We start from the raw sequence: 18,111 nt of genomic DNA on the forward strand, positions 1-18,111 counted from the left end.
GCAGGTAGAAGCACCTTCATCGATGACAGTTCTATGTATACATTTACTTTTAGAAAATATTTTCACATGAAATGCAAGCCACTGAGAGAGGGGAGGTTTACACCTTTCCATGTTGAAAATTTCAAGCATGGAATCTTGTGGGTCAATACCACCAATGGTCAAAAGCAAAGCTTTCCTTTGTGCTAGACATGTTTGTAATACTTCAATCGCCAACATCGCTAATGACGCTTATGCCAAGTCTTCTACAATCTTGTAGTTTTGGGTAGCACGTGTAGATGTATTGTGTGTTGTGTGTCGAAGTGACCCTTTAGGGGGGCAAATCACAAGGTCAGAAACCGGCCTTTCGATATGAAGATCGTTAGGCGGGGGTGGGTTTTGACTTGAGGAAGGTTCCTATGCATGAGCAACAATAGCTCCATAAGATTTGGCTCTGGTTTGTAGATCTACCATTTCAAAGGTGTAAACGGTAGAGGGTCCTTCACCAGTTGAAGGAAGTTTCGAACCACCATTTCCCCCTTGTGGGGGTTGGGGTTGGTTTTCAATAAGGTGTTGCTGCTACTGAGTGGGGAAAGGATTATTCAGGACAGTGAGGGTCCTACCAATATCCTTTTTAGCAATTAAATCTTTGCATTCCTGAAGATGCGGGCAGGAATAGGTCATGTGGTTTTCAGCACATATTTTGCAAGGGAATCTAGTAGGTTTATCCTTTCCATCGTCACGAGGCACAATAGCCTTCTGCTTTGGATTTTGCTGCTTTGCTGACTGCTCCTCAGACGGAGTGGTATTTTTCTTATTCTTCTTGTTCTTAGCATTGAGTTTTTGTATAGACTGCACAAATTTTATCGCGGTGGTAGGAAGAGCAGTCGATTTGGTAGAGGGGTCCACTAACATCTAGGCAATGTGACTACTAAGTTGTTTTACAACAGCCCCAGAGGTTGTGCCAATAATCCCATCGACATGCGCTCTGGGTTGCTGAGTAGTGGGAGCATTGGAGTTGTGAGGGGCATTGGGGATTATGTTGTAAAGAGTGCCAAACTGTGAATATATCAGATCCAAGTGTTGGGCACGATGTATGGATTGGTCTTCTATGACCGCACCACCTAAGGTGACATCCTTAGCGATTTGGGGGAGTAGAGACTTGTAGAACCAATCTGCTAAGAGACAGTTTTGGAGGGGAGCTTTGACTAACCTCCACCTACGTCTCCATTCATGTATATGATCAGAGATGTGGGTGGTGGTATCCTAACATAAAGAAGTGAGGAGTTTTGTCCCAGTTTCATAGCAGATCAGTAGTTGGAAGTGCTTTAAGAATTCCATCGCTAGAGCGTCAAAGGTATTGACTGACGTGCGTGGTAACTCGATGTATGACTTAGCTACATTGCCAGTAAGGGTGCGGGGAAAAATACGTAACCAGATACTATCATCCACCATGGAGTTAGAAACACACCAAAGACGATAGGTGGTGATATGGGTACCCGGATCCTCCCCTTGTTTCCATTTGAACTTAGGGATGTCTGTCGGTATTTTATGCGGGATTGGCAGCCAGAGTAAGTTATGATAGATGGGGTCATTTGTAAGTTTGTACAAGTTAGGGATATCAAGTGTTGCCAAGAAATGTAGAGTGTGTGATGCCCTCGAATCGAAACAAGGTGATGACATATGAATTGAGGATCCTTGTGGTCCTCCCATCATTTGATTCCCAATATTATACATAGGTTGCATGGTATAGTAGTTGCCTTGGGGTATGCCATTGTAATGTGGATTTCCATAGTGATTGTTAGGTTGGGGTATAGAATTTACCCCGAGATGAGCAGTGCCCCCTTGGCTTATTTGAGGCTGTGAGGAGGGTTCCCCCATGGATTGGTTGGGACCTCCTTAAGGATTCCCACCCACCACAGAACTAACCATATGTCGTTGACTGGCATAAGGAGTGTTCATGTCAATCAGTGACTAAGAATGCATGCCTATAAAAGGGGGGGGCGGGGTGGGGAACTGTTACGTTCATGGCCGGTATATGCATATTGGGAGTGCCCCCAGATACTTGAATCTAGGGGTTAGAACAATACAATGGATACCAACCATATTGTTGCTTGAAGGGACCCATGCTTACGGTGTTATATTGAGCGTTATAAGGAATGATGTATGTAGTACTTGTCGAAGGTATAGAGTTTGACACTAAAGGGGCAGAACCTGACCTAGATTGGGTTCCACTTGTGGAGCGTGTTATGTTAGGGGTTGTACCTATGACAATGGGATATTAGGGTTCGCCATCAAAGATGTGGTAGTGACGGTTGACTGGGGAAGTGGTGGTGACCAAAATTGTCCAAAATGTCCCACAACTAGTTAGTCATCGACGGTCTTATCACTCATATTTTCCAAGAAGTTGTAAGAAGAGGGAAATGGGTCCGAGGTCACCGCAAACCAACTTTTAGGTACAGAATCTATCCAATCTGTATCCAGAGAGGGCTCTCTCTTTAAGGTTTAGCTTTGTTTTGGAAGATATTAGGCTAGTTATGAAGGATTGGGGGTTTTGATTATGTTTGGTGGTGAAATTCAGTAGCAGAGGGGTAGGACTAAATATTTTAGGCCATTTGGCTAATGGAGTCATAAGAAGATGGCTCAAATGGATTTTTTTTTTCAAAAAAGGATGGCTTCAAAGAGCAATACAGCCAAACAGGGAGCAAATAGAGACTTGAAAAGATGGAATGGACTTAAAAGGGATGAAGGGAAATTAAGAATCCTTCAACATGTTTTAAGAGGGGGGAATGAATGATCACCAATAAAAAGCAATTAAGGATTTTTTACTAAATGATCATAAATGAGTAAACTAGGAAATAGGAGCAATTAAGAATTCACCGCTTATGCTAGTTTAGAAGAAAACATTTAGAATAAAAATGATTGAAGACAGATTGCACTTAAGCATTTTCTGAATTATTATTTTTCGTTTTAATATTCAGATACGAAACACAATTAATATAATAAACAAGAAAACGATAACACATGAGATATAGAATACTTATTTGTCCGGTGTTTGACACATGAATCCTGTGAAAAGTCCTTTGTATTAATTCTTCATCCAGCCAGCCATGCAAGATTTGTCCAACAACACTTTATTCCAAAGTAATCAGTTTTACAGCAATGTCTAAGAATCCACCCTCAATACTCCGAATGAGGGAGTATTTATACAAAAACTTACAAAAAATATCTCATAACAAAGTGAGATATATTCTAGGATGACTAACAATAAGTTACATGAAAAATAGAGACAGATGGTCTCGTAGATAGAAGAAAAAGGCAAAATGATGACTTGCTATCCCTATTCTTGTGAATGTGCTAGAGGTAGTTCCTATGATTGGGCATGCTGCTGTCTTCTTTATAATTCTGTGTTGGCTACCCTGCTTTTGATCTTCTTACTGATGCTCTTTACCTGCTCTGATACTCTTTGACCTGTTTGACCCCTGTTTACCTTCTGTTACCATCATTGACTATGGTAAAAATGGAAATTTACCTTTTTACCAAAGGTAAATCACAAAATTTCTATCATTTTTGCCCACCATTTTTCCTGTGGAATTCTAGTCCTTTGAAGTTTTCTAAGGATCTCATCAGCCTCAGTATATCTAAAAAAATCAGGCTGGACTTGGAACAAGTGTTTTATTTCATGCTCCACATAGAATAGGTTCTCAAGATTATCAAAAAGAACTATGCCTGTTGGTATTGCTTTAGTTGCACTAGAAGATGAGTTGGCTTGGTTGTTTGCATATTCAGCCAACTTGTCAACATAGTCTAACTGTGTCATTAGCTTTTCATTGATAACTAAAGGAATGGGAAGTCCTTTACTCTGCAATATGCCAAATTTCTTCATAAAGTCATCAGTTTCCTCCTGCATGTTTAGGCATCTCCTTTCCAAATTCTGCATTAAAGACTTTTTAATTAAAACCTTCTTGATTTCCAAAATAGTCCCTGTTTTGTCTCTAATGCCTAGTTCTTCAAGCTGGTATTTATTCTTAGTATTCAAAAAATTAATTAGTCTCGTAGCCTCTTTAGGCATCCTTCCTAACTCTTCCTTGGTTCTCTGGACTTCTTGAAGGGCTAGCTTTATCAACTCCATCTACTCAAAACTTATTTGTATAGATGGCCAAACATCATTTATTGATCGAGTGATGTTGGCCCAAAGAATCTTCCTAATATCTACCAACGGCCTATCAAATGTTAGGTCCTTTTCTAATGATTTTACCTTTTGTTCTAACCCTTTGTTCTCCCTTACCTTTTCTGAAAAATTTATCTTTGAAAGATCATACTTTTGTTCTAAGGTAACAAATTGTTCTTTTACCTTTTGCAGCTCTGTAACTTGGAGCTTCAACTCCTCCATTGATTTTATCAATTCCTTTGTGCTCAGACCTCAAATCCCTGCTTGTGTTGTACCTGTTATTGTTTCTGTTGTGACGACTGGAACATTTGGTGCGAAAGTTGTTCCAAGGGTTGAAGGGACTGCAGTAGAAACTACTAGAATCACATTGAGAGGCTGAGAGGTTGAGTCCCCTTGCTTGTCCTTCAATGATTTTTATAGTGCTTGTTCAATATCCTTCAACTGCTCATTAAGCTTCAAGACTAAATCCATCAGCTCTTCTTTAAACCTTTGTTGTATGACCTCAGTAGTCTGTGGATGTCGTGAAGGAGGCAACTTTATCTGCTTTCTTAAGGCAGCTATTCCTTCATCTTTCTTTTTAATCAAGGCTTCTGCAACCTTCACATCTTTGGGATCATGACCCAATCCAATGATCAATTCTTCTAAAGATTTAATCTTGTTGTCTTTGGCCTGTGAGGAGGCTTTCTCCAGCTATAATTGGGCATTTGTATTGCTCAAAGAATTTTCTATTCTTTGGGCCATCATGGCCTTAGTAGTCAATGTAGAGTAGACCATCTCCCCTATCTGTTTATGTAACTCAAACTGGTCCAGGGGGTGAATATCCTATGCCATGACCTCAAAATCAATATTGAGGTAATTTGTAGTTGATTGAGGCTATTACACCTTGGGTTTGAAAAAGATCATTATCATTTTACCTTCTTTGTTGTCATACGCTGGCATTTATTTCTTTAAACTTCTTTTTGATATCTGGATTTTCTTTTCCTGGGGGCCTGAAAGATGATACTTCTGCACTTTGCTGTCTCTTCAGCTCTTGTCTCTGTGAGCTTGAAGGTGTTCCACCCATTGGGAAAGTTTGATGACTATCAACACCTTCTCTTCTTTGACTATTAGTAGTCTCTTCATAATATTCTTCCTCTGAAATGGGATTTAGCCTGTGCCTCTTAGCACCAAGCTGTTATGAGGGTCCACTGGTAGGGGTAACTACTTCCCTGTCTCTCTTTTTGTTCTTTTCCTCATTCAGAGGAATCTGCAAGATTGGTGGTTCTCCCACATTGACTTGAGTTGGAGGAGTTTGTATGTGGGCATGCTCTTTGGAAGTTTCAGGCTGTTTAGACATTATGGATTGTTCTGTAGCCTGAGTGCTCGTCTCTGTTTCTTTACCTTTGGAAGTACCTGCAACTGGTGTATTGGTCTGCTGTGAGTGCCTTTCAGAGGTTCCAGCTGCTGAGGTACTTATCCCTGATGCTGACTTCTGAGAAGTATCAAAATGTACCTTTCCAAATAATCTAAGTCAAGAGTCTTTTCAAGATCTCTCATTACATTTTCAATATTGACCTTTTCACTATTAGTTGCTACTAAGGTCCCTTCTTTCCATTCATCCATGTGGAAAATTTTTCAAATTTTTGGGATTCTATGGTGAAAATATGGTGACAACCTATTCTTCATTCTTCTATCACAGATAAAGCCATGAGGGTCATATGGAGTCCAACCAAAAGTTTTTTGTAATTTAAGGTAATATTCTAGAATTCTCTCTGCTGCATTCCCTGCTTCTCTAGTGTTGTAGATGAAAGGGCCTAATTGATGTTTGATCCTGAGTTGTGTTTTCTTTTTGGCTTTAGTGAAATGGATCAAATCTGAGTTACACAACTGTCTATAGTATTCCAATGCAAACAGTCGCAATGGAACATACTTTGGTAACTTGAAAGGGGCAAGTTCACACCCATACATCCTGATTTCTATAAAGTTCTGGTATAGATACTAGTCACCCACTCTGTACTGCTTGGAAAGTTGAAGGATCCTTTTAATGTCACCACTGATCTTGGGAGGGGAAATCCCTGTCAATAAGGTGGTTGCTGGATGAACAAATTGATCAATGAACTCATTATAGGAGTAAGGGGTATCAAAGGATTCATGGAAGATGGAGGACCAGAAGATTACAGACCTTGGATTGCCTTTGGTATCAAGTTTCATGACAGGGAATGGGAAATTATCTAACTAATAATAAAGCATGAGATGATATATAAAGGTGGTATACTTGAAAACCCTTTCATTTTCCAGTCTCATGAACTGGTCATGAATTTTATCAACAATATAGGAGGCATAGTCATACTTGATAGCAGGGGGCTGTCCAGGAGTAAAGATTGACAACAACACTAGGGTTAACTCATCAACAAACTCACTAGTATTGAAACCCATTACTAAAGATATCATATCAACTATGAGTCTTCCCATATTTGTGAAGAAAGTTTGCATGTAAGGAGGTGGGCCCTTAGGCTGATGTTTCTGCAGTATGAAAGTCTGACAGAGGTGATTAAGTTCGTCTTGGGATAATTTAGTTGATTTCTCAAGTAAATCTCCAATGGAAAGGGGAGTGAGAGCTTGACTAGAGTGAAATTGCAACATTTCATTGATTGATTCAACAGTTATTGGGAAAAGGATTGTTTGGCTTGGAGACATAACTGCTCAGCAATTAAGGTCATAATTGGCATGGCATTTATGAATTATATTAGGGAAAACATGGACCGAGTGTAGAAAGTACATGGGAAGATTGGATTCCCACAGTCCTAGGATATCAAAGCCATTCAAGTAGTCATCTCTACTTTGGCAAAAGTCTTTAAGGTGATTTTTATCGGTGGTCAAGTCTTTTATTTGGAAGTCCCTATGTACTAAAGGCAGATAGTCGAAATCTCGGTGAGGGCATTTAGGGGTGCAACATTCAAAGCCAACGGGGTTTCCATGTCTGGTTCTTGTGGATTCAAAAGGAAACTGTGGTTTTCTTTGTGAAATGGGCAACACAGAGGCTATAGGAGACTTAAATGATGAAAATATTGACTGAATTATTATAAATTTGGGCCTTTTCGTCAATTCTTCAGTGGAAAACAAGTAATTACAGGGTTTTGGTGGGGAATTTGATAAATACCTTTCTTTGGGGGATGAGCAATGAAATGCAGGTGCTGGGCATGGTTGGAGGGTCTTGGTCGGTGTCGGCTGCAAGGTTTTGGAGCTGGTTGGTGACAGGAAACTCGATTGGTTGACCTCGATGTTCTTTTGCATGGGCACATAGATTTACAGTATAAAGCAGTGAAAATGACTTGTTTGTTTTATTTACAAAGTCAAGGGCTGGCGGGGTTTTGGATTTCGGGCGGGTGACGTTAATGACACATGAGGTGATGTTTTGTCGTACGTGGGAATGCAGTAAGTGGTTTAATTTTGCACCACTTTTTGGGAAGGGATATAATAGACCTCGAGCCAGAGTTTCCATAGAACGTTCAATGCGTGGTGGGGTACTGTTCAAGAAACTGCTTTGTGATCGCGCGCTAACGCGCTGTCACAAAGGGTCGCATGATATTCATAATGGCCGTCAGATCCTCAGGACCTGATCGGACGGTTGACAGAGGATGCGATATGTGGAGTTTTAACGAAGGCGAGCCTGATATAATTAAGGGTTAATTTAATCATATCGGGAGTGGTGTGATAAGTCGAGAAGGTTATTAATTAACCATGAGGGTTAATTAATCCCTTTTGATGCGGCAGGGGATTAAGGTTCTTAATGAATTACGGATTAACTCAGTAATCCTATTTTAATACTAATTATGGTCATATTTAACCAGGGGCGGGATATATATCATTTCGGGGATATTTAATATAATTATATAATATGGGAAAGGGTAAATGTTTATAAGGGAATTATATCATATAAGTTAAAGGTTAATATGATAAATGAAATGAAAAATCACCAAGTATAAAAACATTTGATGTGTGTATTTAACTTAGGCTTAAAGTGAAAAAGGGTTTATATGAGAAATATTTGTAATTCTCCTAAGAATTATGGAGGTGAATTAATTATTTATGAATGATTTTAAGTACTTAGGTTTTATAAACTACTGGGCCGAGGGTTCGCTCCCTCCAGAAGTCAGAGAAATGCTTTGAGCCCCTCTAATTTAGCAAATACCTTAGCACTTAGGGGAAATTAGTGAAAATTTAGGGAAAATGAGAAGGGGAGTTAATTATTATGACTTTGCTTTGCTTGAGATGCTTTTAATGTAATGTATGCCTTGGCCTTGTGATGAAAGTAAAATATTAACACATTTTAGAGTCATCATTCATCACATATAATTCTGCAACATCATCTACCTACCCTACCTACTTTAACCTAGCACTTTTTCTTCTTTATTAGGGTGCACTTAAACTGGAAAACCCTTATCACACTTTGTTTTCTTTTACATGTAGATATCTATCTAAGTCTAGCCTTATTACATCCAAGGGCTCAGATTAAACTGTTGAGCTCCTTTTATTCACTCTGCCTATCTACTTATCTGCCAAGATTAAACAATTTGGTCAGATTTTATTCTCTACTTCTAAAACATGAAATTGAAAATATGAACTAGTCAAGCTTAAACTATTTGAATATTCATGAATTGTGGCATAGGTGACAAGTTGCACACAATCTTTATTATACATAAAAGTAAATAGTAGTGGCATTTAGGCTTGCACACTTTCATGGTCTTTCTTTTTGTTGGGGTTCATTTCCTTTCATTTTTTTTTTACCGTCTTTTTCTTCTTTTTACCCTTTGATTTTTCTTTTAGGGTATACCCTATTTACATTTTTTAAATTTTTTGATTTTTTGAAAATATGGAAAACATTTGCAACAACTAAAGATATGAACATATTACATAGCTCATCAAATCAATCATGATATATGACACATATTGGTATAGAAGCATAACACTAGCTCCACTTGGGGATGGCTTTTCATGGTGGAAAGTCAAGAACATCAAGTCAGATGGCCTCTGAATGATTTTGATTGCACTATGAAATCTTCTTCTGCTTGTTGCTTTATTGTATGTATGACAATGATACTTCTGAAGCTTAGGACCTTCTCTTCAGGCTTCAACTCCAAAAGTTACTATCCAATCAAAACTATGACAATACAAAGGATATAGTATGTACATGTTAACAATTAGGATAACATTAATAAGTAGGATCAAAGTAATGTTTCAACATCCGACCATTAACTGGTCCTTCTTCTGTTTCTATGCTATCCAATTTTTTCAGATAATATGTATTGTTTCCTTGTAGGGCATAGATAATATAAGGTCCCTTCCATAGGAAGTCAAACTTCCCATGTTTCCCCTTATCCTCTCTTTTGGAATCCCATCTTAACACTTTGTCTCCAAGGTAGAAATCATATGCCTTGGTCCTTTTGTCAAATATCTTCTTGAGTTTCTCATGTAACACTTGGGATCTTTGGTACACCTCCTCTCTGGTCTGCTGCAAATTGATGGTCTGGTTTATCCTTCTTTGAATATCATTAGGTTCCACCTGAGCTTCTTGGAGTAATTTCATAACTGGAACTCCTAATGATGAAGGAAATATAGCTTCCATGCCATATACTAACTCATAAGGACTGGTGCCAATGGATTTTTTGGTTGTCAGTCTGTCTGACCACAGTGCATTTATCAGTTTCTTGTGCCAAGTCTTCTTGTTCTCCTCCAACAATTTTTTATGATATTAATGAGGCTTTTGTCGGAAGATTCAGCCAGTCCATTCCCTTAAGGGTAATAAGCAGTGGAATGGCCTAAGTTAATTTGGTACTTGTTACAGAAATTGGTCATCTTCTTTGATTTGAAAGCTGCAACATTATCGGTTATGATTTTATCAGGGCAGCCAAATCTGGACAATATATTGGTTTCTAGGAATCCTATGATCACTGTGTCATTGGCTTTTCTTGAGGGATGGCTTCTATCCATTTGGTAAAATAGTCTATGGCAGTGAGTATCCATTTGTGTTGGCCTGAAGAGGGTGGATGGATTTCTCCAATGAAGTCAAGGCCCCATCATTGGAAGGGTCTCTCAGTGGAAATTGGTCTTAGGGGTAAAGGTAACAATTTTCTCTTGCCTTCAAAAATTTCACATTTATGGCAAGAAGTGACAATTTTTTTTTACATCAGCGAACAAGGTTGGCCAATAGAATCCAGCCCTTAGGAACTTGTCTGCAGTTGATTTCTAGTAAAGGTGTCCACCACAGTCTCCTGCATGAAATTCTTGGAGAGCCTTGCTAGCTTCATCTTTTAGTAAACAATTCAATAAAATTCCTTCTTGATTTTTCCAAAAGAGAGCATTATCTAAAATCCAAAACTTTGAAGCTTTCATCTTTAAAAACCTTTTCTTTGTTCTGGATAACCCTGGAGGAGCCTGCAGATTTAGTAACACATAAATTACATCAGCATACCAAGGTGAGTCTAAAAAGGCCTGGCTGATTTGTGGAGTCGCCATCTCCTGTTCGTTATCCAGTTCATTTATGTCTAGGGTTTAACAATTAGTTTCAGTCATGAGTTTGGCTAATCCCTGTCCTTTTATCAGTTTTGTAGGTTTTATTTCAATATCATATTCTAATATGGTAGCAATCCATTTACCTCTTTTGCCCTCAATTCCATCCTAAGTTAGGATATCCTTGACAACTGCATTTGCTACATAGGCTATCACATGAGAGTATAATATATAGACTCTGAAGTCTTTAATAGCTTTCACAAATACAAAAGCTTGTTTCTCCATGATTTTGTATTTTAATGATACATCTCTGAGTGATTTACTAAAAAAGGCTATAGGTTTCTCACATCCTTGATCATCTTATTGTAATAAAACAACTGCTATAGTGTGTTCTGATGCAAATGAAAAGAATATGAAGTCTCTATCAAATTTAGGACTGGTTAGGACTGGTGTTCTAGTTAAAGCCATTTTGATTTCTTCAAATGCTTGTTTGGCTTCTACTGTCCATTTGATTCTTGAATCCTTTTTTAACATATTATTAAGCAATCTAATGAGTTCAGCGAAGTTATATATGAATCTTCTCAAAAAAAATTATCTTTCCTAAGAAAGCTTGAAGTTCTTTTATATTTCTTGGATGAGGTATCTGCAGAATAGCTTTTATTCTGGCAGGATCAATTCGAATACCATCTTTGGAAATGATATGGCCTAAGAGTTTACCTTCCTCTAGGCTGAACAAGGACTTTTTTGGATTTAAAAAGATACCATATTTTCTACATTTTAGAAATACTTATCTGAGATGGTCCAAATGCTATTGATCTGATTTAGAAAAAACAGTTAAGTCATCCAGATATATAACAAGAAAATCATGAATCTCTTTAGCAAATGCAATGTCCATTGCCCTTTGGAAATTTGCTCCAGCATTCTTGAGTCAAAATGGCATTTTAATGTACATAAAGGTGCCCCATGGTGTGGTAAAAGCAGTTTTCTCTTGGTCATTAGGATGAACCAGAATCTGGTTATACCCTGAGAACCCATCCAAAAGTGAAATTCTAGAAGAACCTACTACCTTTGTAAAATATGATCCATTTTAGGTAAAGGGTAATTATCTTTTAGAGAAACCTTATTGAAATTTAGAAAGAATTCTTCGATGAAAATCACAAGGAATATCATTTGTCAATGCGTTTCGAACCAACCAGTGTGGTTCATCGTCAGGACAAGTTGAAGAACAGATCCAGCTTAGCATGTTTAAATAGCTAGAGCAGAGACACCAACGGTTACCTGGGCAAGAGGTTGACTCAAGGAGCAAGGTCAAATTTAGTTGAATTAGGTAAAAAATAAATAAATAAATAACCAAATATATAAATGATAAATTATAATATAATAATATAAATTTAGTTACATTAGGTGTAAGAAAAATACTAAATTTATATTATTATATTATAATTTATCATTTATATATTTGGTTATTTATTTATTTATTTTTTACGTAATTCAACTAAATTTGACCTTGCTCCTTGAGTCAACCTCTTGCCCAGGTAACCGTTGGTGTCTCTGCTCTAGCTATTTAAACATGCTAAGCTGGATCTGTTCTTCAACTTGTCCTGACGATGAACCACACTGGTTGGTTTGAAACGCGTCGACAAATGATATTCCTTGTGATTTTCGCCGAAGAATTCTTTCTAAATTGATATGGATCACAGAAGCCTGAACTCTCTTATTGAAATTTCTTAAATCAAGACATAATCTAATTTCCCCAGTTTTCTTCCTAGTATGCACTAAATTAGACACCCACTCTGAAAATCTAATCGGGGCAATTATCCCTGCTTCATACATACATTTAATTTCTTTTTCAATAAGTGGTAATAGCACAGGGTTGATTCTTCTGAGTTTTTGTTTGAACGGTTTCTGGTTTTCTTTCAAAGGTATTGTATGTTGAATTATAGAGGTATCATATGATTTCAAATCCTCATAACTCCAAGCAAAAACATCCTGGAATTCTCTCATGAGTTCAACATATTTTAACTTCTGGTTAGGAGGTAAAGATTTGGATAGTTTTATCATTTTTGGATTTTCTTCTGTCCCTAAGTTATATTCTTCAATGTCTGCTTTTAGTGGTGTTAGGACTCAGAATTGACCAATTTTGACCTTATATTTTTGCCATAATATTATCCTTTTCAGTCATAAGTTGTAAGCTTTGATTACATAATGACTTAATCACCCCAAGGTACGAAGTAACTTTCCGCATATCTATATGTTTAATTGTTCATTGCATATTCATGAGTATCTTTATATTTATCTTTGAAAAGCTGACTAAGTTGTCAAGTCATTGTCTTAAGCCTGCAGGAATTATAATTTATAGTTGCTTTAACACTAGAAACAGCAACTACACAGTTGCCGCAACACCAGAAACAGCAACTACACAGTTGCCGCAACACCAGAAACAACAACTAAGCAGTTGCTGCAACACCAGAAGCAGCAACTACGCAGTTGCTACAGTCAGCAACAGCAACCATCTAAAGTAGGCTATTTTGCAACAGCTGGGAATAACAAACGGAAACTATCTGAAGAACACTGACGCGGCATGATCAAGCAGCTGTCTAAAGTGGGTAGAACACAGTTGCCATTGCCTAAATCAGGAACAGCATGGGGAAACGATAAAGGAATGCGAGGATCCCAAGAAGACGGTCGAAGTCGGTTACCAGCTGTGTAACAGCCAGAACCTAAGAAAGAATATATTATTATACTGTTGTAACAGCGTTCTGTATTTTTTATTTTTGATAGAATGGGTTAACTGAATGAACTGTAATAATCTATCATAATAGATGTCTCCTCTATAAAGATGAGACATCTACATTAGAAGGGGGAATTGTGGTCTGTAAGTGAGATTTTTGAGAGACAGCAGCAAGTCTGAACTTTATTGTACTTGAATCTTTTCGCAGATGAATAGAAGATTGTTCTGAGCACTTAATCTAGCCTTTGTGTTCTGGGGAATCTTGTGAGAGGGACTGGGCCCACCTTCCTCACAAGATTCACCCATTTACTTTTCTGTCAAGTGTGTAAGTGTCTGATAGTTTCTTTCTGCTGGTACTCTGTTTGGATTCTGTAGCATTACCTCTGGTATTTCCGTTTTTCTAGTACTCTGTTTCATTAATTGCTTGAAGTTGTGCAAGGATATTTCACCGGTGAATTAGAGTGCAGTGTGTGTTAGCAATCTGGTTACAGGGGCAGGTGCTGAACGTCCTCACCTGGAGGATAGGGTCCTGATCCTCTGCCAACAGAGCATCCATCACTTTGCTTTTCAGATTTGTAATCTTAATTAATTACTTTCATTTTATCAGTACTGTGATAACTTAGCGTAAGAATCATGTATACTACAGCTTTTTAATGCTTTTAGAATTAACTACATACAGTACGCGGTAGCCTTTGGAATAAAAAGACTTTCCCAGGTTGATAATTAATGTGGTACTTGATTGTTTAATCAACAAATAATTCAACTAGCCAACAAGTGGTTCTATCTTTGGTTTCTTTGGAATATCATTAGAATCAAAGAGGTCTTCTAGAGGAGTTAATCCTTTTGGTAGATGATTGTCTTTCAAATCAATGACTTCTTATTCTCCTTCAAAAATCTCATCAAGATCCATTTGCTTAAGGTCCTGCACTTCTTTTTTAGTGAACTTTGTGGGATGAAGCATTTGAATTGTACTTTCTTCTGAAATGCTTGTTTCTACCTCATTTGTTTGATCAAATTCAATAACTGTATCTACATCTATGTGATTGTTAGAAAATTCTTCATCTAAAGTCAAAAAGTTATTTATCTGCTCATCACTATCAAACACTTGCCAGTTCTTTACATTATCAGGTATGGCTGGTCTGTGTCTAATCTCAGCTGTGAACTGATGATTAGGTTTGAAAGGTGATTTGTAGGTGCTAGCAAACATTGCTAGACTGTGGGCTTGCAAGTTGTGTTTTCTAGGGATTTTAGCAAGCTGAGTTTCCAAAAAAGTAATAAGAATCTCTATAATTGTTCCTCTGTATTATCTTAATCTAGGATCATTAGTTAGATATTTCCCTTTGATTTGTTGAATGATTAAATCAGAATCTCCTATGACAGATACTCTAATTTCTCCTAATCTTTTGACCAGTTTGAGACCTAGCAAAAGAGCTTCATACTCTGCCATATTATTGGTGCACTTAAAATTTAACCTATAGGCATGGTCATTTTCTAGATTGTACACCCAAACTCCAGCTCCTGCTCCTAGTTTATTGACTGAGCCATAAAATTCTAAATGCCAAAGAATTTCATGTTCATAGTTGGTATCGGGAGTATTAGGAATTTGTTTAACTATGAGATCTAGTTTCTCACCTTGGTTTGGTTTGTCATTGTCATCTGGTATTTCATTGTTTTCTGAGATTTCCTGGATCTGAACACTAGATTTTCCTTTTTTAATTTATTTTGGTTCTGTTGCTAAAACTTCTAAATCATTGGAAGGATTAGTTTTAGCATTGCAAAGAATGAATGAGTCCATATCAAAGTGTACTGAGTAGATGGGGAAATTTTGGGGTTTTTCCTGACTACTTACTACATATTTCATCAAAGTTTCTCTGTATAGCTTCTTAGGTTGGCCGAAAACTGAGATAGTAGCATAGGACATGTCCAATTGAAGAGATCCTTGAAGCTTTGCACCCCAGGGTCTGGACAATAACATGCCATATTTTGGCAGAATATCTGCTACCACTATATCCATTAAGATTGTCTTTGCAAGGTACTGAACCAATGAAACACACAAGCCTTTTATTAATCCTAGACATCTCACCTAACTTGAATCAAAAGAAAAGGGGTCTTTGTATGGCCTGGTCATATCTAGGTCTAGTTTTTCCATTACAGACTTGGGCATTAGGTTGTGAGATGCCCCAGAATCAAACATGGCATTTTGAAGGATTTTGTCATGTATATTTAAGCTTACATAGAAAGGAGGGATTCCTCCATCTAAGGGTTTTCCATTTACTTCAAGGCCAAAGATCAATTCTGGTTGGTCATCAAAAACGTTGACTGAGTCTTCATTTCCAGTGATTTTAAGTGATCTGTTGATTTGACTTTGATAGACATCATGTTTAGCTAATTCGGATAATGGAACAACAATCTTTAGTTTGTCTGCTTCAGTTTCCAGATTGAAAGGTTTTTTTGTCTGAGCTTTTGTATTTCGAACAGTGGGATTCTCTTGGTTTTCTGTGTTTTCTGTATTTTTCTCCTTCTCAGGAGTGGGGTTATGAGTTGAGGTTGTTTCTAAATCAATTTCTAGAGGTTCTTCCACATTTCCTCTAGGGTGAGGAGGTGTGGAGAGTTGTATATTATTAGGTTGATTGTCGGATACATCTTTAATTATTGGATTAGCAGGATTAGGATATGATCTAGAAAGAATATGTATAGGTGTAGTGATTGTCTCACCTTTGATGGGCTGTTTTGAAACTTTCTGTTTGTTGGCTTCAGGAACATCAATCTTCTACTCCTCAGGTTATATTGCTTATGCACTTCATAAATGGTTGTGTCATATCCCTCCCTCAAGTCAAATGATTCATCTGACTAAGTTTGAAATTGTTTGAGAATATGAGCCTCTTGATCCTCCTGGGTCAAGAAAACTTGTTGTTCATTATTGAGCCCCATTAAATTTATTTGAGTGTCTTCTACCGGTTCATCAGAGTTTGAGGCTTTAGCATAATTTTCCTGAAATGGGGGCCTAATGTTTTGGTCAGGACCAATCGTCCCAGGGTTTTGATTTTGATTTTTTTCTGAAATTGGGATTTCTCCCCGTATTGATTTGTTAACCATCGCAAGGGGCTTTCCTTTCAATTGTTTCTACCCTATCCCCTAGCCTATCCATCCCTCTAATTATAGCATCCAATTTCTGTTCAAAGGCTAAGGATTCTTCTTTCAATGGTATTCTCCTTTCACTTCTAACCTTGGCTCTTTTAGATATCAGGTTGGTTTCAATACTGATAGCTATGCTTTAGATATCTTCCAAAGTGCGAGGAGATCTTTCTCTAAGCTGGTAGGCCATGTCAGAATCAAATCCATCAAGGAATTTGATTAAAGCTAAATCAGGAGGAGGTCTGAGGTTTTGGGGAATGGCATTATAGACATTGTTGAACCTAGTGCAGTAATCTTGCACAGTTTCTTGTGTTCCTCTCTTTAGGTTTTCATACTCTGATAAGATTTGAAGAGGATATTTCTTCTTCTCCCATCTGTTTAATAATTATCTATAGATATTTTCTAGGTTGTTTATACAGTTTGCAGGTAGGGCTCTAAACCAGGTTCTGACTTCCCCAGTTAGACTCTAAACAAATATTCTCATTCGTACACATCAGCATCTATTTCATATATTTCAAAGTAATCAGTAATCCTTTTGGTATGTTGTTGAGCAGTGTAGGTACCAAAATCGTCAAATGGAGTGATTTTACTTTGGTAGTCTTGGGGCATGGCCCCTAAATTGGTTGGTAATACCAAGGGAGCATATTTGTTTGCCATTGCAGCAGGTAGTGATGAAACGACAGCTGGAGTTGGGATAATGATAGGTGTCGGAGTGGTAGATGGAGGGGTAGAAAGGGTGGTTTGAGGTTGAGATGTATGAGGAAGTGGTGATGAACTTGCAGAGGCAGTAGTGATTACAGAGAGATTGGGTGTTCCTTCAAATGTAAGATCAGATTGTATGGAGTTTTGCAAATGTCTATCAATAAATGAATTGACAATTTCAAGTTGTAATTCTTCAATGAAAAATAGGTCTGGGATTAGGTCGATTAATTCAGAATCAGAAGATGTTCTAAACAGAGAGATTTCAAAACATTCATCAAAGGGTTCGTCTTCAAGATAAATCCACCTAACAGGACAGGATGCTGATCTGAAGGTGGGTTTGGAACTGGCAGAACTTTCTTGGCTTTCCTGTCTCCTAAGAATTTTGGGGATCAGATTAGGATTTTCAAACACTTGTGGTGGATTGGGATCAGTATTAGCTCTGGTGTAACGAGTCCTTTCTGAAGCTAGATTTTTAGGTTATGTTTTTATTTTTGTGGATTGGTATTAATAAAACAATTTCTATAGTTTTCTCTAAGAGGCTTTAGATATGGGATTTAAATTTTTTTAAGATTTATTTTACATGAGGAATTGGTCGAATGTTTGGAAACCAGATGTTCAGTTCATAAACTAAACGGGAGATTGACTGAAGCAGCAATCATCTAATATGCAATTGCAAAGCAAGAGTAGTTCAAAGGCTAACTGGCTAACTTTAGGCTCTGTCTGTAGTTTATAAAGCAAACAATAGTAACAAGCAAACAAACTATTCAATTCCCCAATGGAGTCACCACTATGTTATCACTCAGATTTTCCCAGAAGTTGTAAGAATAGGGAAAGGGGTCCGAGGTAACCACAAACCAACTTTTAGGTACAGAATCTAGCCAATCTGTATCCAGAGAGGGCTCTCTCT

The sequence above is a fragment of the Pinus tabuliformis genome, chromosome 5_2, assembly GCF_031772625.1.
Source record: "Pinus tabuliformis cultivar Carrire ecotype Pingquan chromosome 5_2, CPIR1, whole genome shotgun sequence".
Taxonomy (NCBI): Eukaryota; Viridiplantae; Streptophyta; class Pinopsida; order Pinales; family Pinaceae; genus Pinus; species Pinus tabuliformis.